Below are 1,823 nucleotides of genomic sequence, written 5' to 3' on the forward strand. Positions count from 1 at the left end.
CAAATAAAGAACCTTGACCTTGAACCTTGAACCAATATAAAGTCCAATACAATAATCAAGGCGAGTGGTCACAGATGTGTGTAAAAGTCTCTCCAAGTCACAAAAAGAAATAAAAGGTTTGACTTTAGAGAGCTGCCTCAGCTGAAAAGCTCTTTCTCACCACTGTATTTACCTGTTTGTCCATTTTAAGATCTGGGTCCATTTTTACTGCAAAGTTGGTGACAACTGGTTTGACACATGTGTGAGAGGACCCAAGTCAGATGGTGGGACACCAGGGCCGCTCGGCCCAAAGATAACGACCTCAGTCTTTTTTCATTAAAATGCTCTGATGTCCTTGAGACAGTCTAAAATAGGCCTGAGGGGGTTGGGCTCATTGTGTTTCAGGGGTAGATGCATCTGACAGTCATCTGCATTAAAATGAAATGAGACTTTATGCTTTTTAATAATATGGCCAAGGGGAAGTAAATAAATGCTAAAAATAAGGGGCCCAAGGATGGATCCTTGAGGTACACCGCACAGGAGGAGGGCAGACGATGAATAAAATTTAGTTTCTTTCTTTTCTGCACTCTCTTCAAGCAGCCCGAGTGATGTCGTTCAGCCACGGCTCAGACTTCGATTTAGGCCGCCTGACCTTCAGAGGAGCAACAGCGTCCAGAATGTTTTCACAAGTAGAGAAAAACTTTGCAGTCAGCTCCTCGGTGTGAGCACAGGCTGAAAGCTCTGAATCAACATTAAAGGTGGTAGAAAACTGAGCAGCATTTGATGGTTTAAACATGCGAGAAGCAGTTGGAGGACCACAGGTAGTGATATTACAGGGAAGTTTCAAACAATACAGGCATATGATCAGAAAAGACGGCATCATAAATTTGAAGGTTATAAACAGGTAAACCATGAGACAAAACCAGAGTGTGTCCATGTTTATGTGTGGGACCAGTGACAGACTGCAAAACATTAAGAGCATCAAGTAGATTTAAAAAGTCCTTTGCCAGTGTTTTAGTAGGACAACACACATGAATACTCATATCACCCATAAACTTTGTCATACTTTGGCATTATTTCAGCCAAGAACTCAGAGAAGCCATTAACAAAGTTCCTGTTATATTTAGGTGGACGGTAGATCACCACACAAAGAACAGGATGACTGCTACCAAGCTCAAACATATTCAGTTCAAAACTGGAGAAAGGGACAGGTGAAAAGTATTTTTGTAGACTGTCACTCCTCCACTTCGGCCCGTATTTAAAAGTAGAATGGGAGGCAGAGCCTTCAGTTTTCAGGCCCCTCTTCTGTGGAACCAGCTTCCAGTTTGGATTCAGGAGACAGACACTGTCATGATCGGAGGCAATAAGACGCAGTGTTCTCAAGCACGAACCGCGGTGCGGATTTGACGTCCTGTCATAAGTTGAGCTGGGCTGCAATTGGTGTAGAGCGGTAACTCATTAAGGCTCAGCAGGGGTCAGGCTGTTTGAGAATGTACTTGGCTGTTTGGACAGCTCTTTCAGCAGCTCCATTTGACTGGGAGTAATGAGGGCTCGACGTAGTGTGGGTGAAGCCATAACTCAGTTTGAAGTCTTGGAACTCTGATGATGTGAACTGCGTCCAATTATTACTGACCAGTTCTAACAGGATGCCCCATCTAACGAACATGTGTTTAAGCTTGTTAATGACCTGTCTGCTGGGTGTTGTAGTGAGGGAACAATCTCAATGTCTCTTGAAAAATAGTCAACAACGACAAGAAAGTTCTTACCCTCATGCTCGCACAGATCAGCTGGAATCTTTTGCCAGGGGCCATTGGGCAGAGTAGTAGTCACGAGGGGTTCCCATC

This window comes from Pundamilia nyererei, unplaced genomic scaffold, assembly GCF_000239375.1.
Source record: "Pundamilia nyererei isolate P.nyererei 1_Seehausen unplaced genomic scaffold, PunNye1.0 scaffold00346, whole genome shotgun sequence".
In the NCBI taxonomy this organism is placed as follows: domain Eukaryota; kingdom Metazoa; phylum Chordata; class Actinopteri; order Cichliformes; family Cichlidae; genus Pundamilia; species Pundamilia nyererei.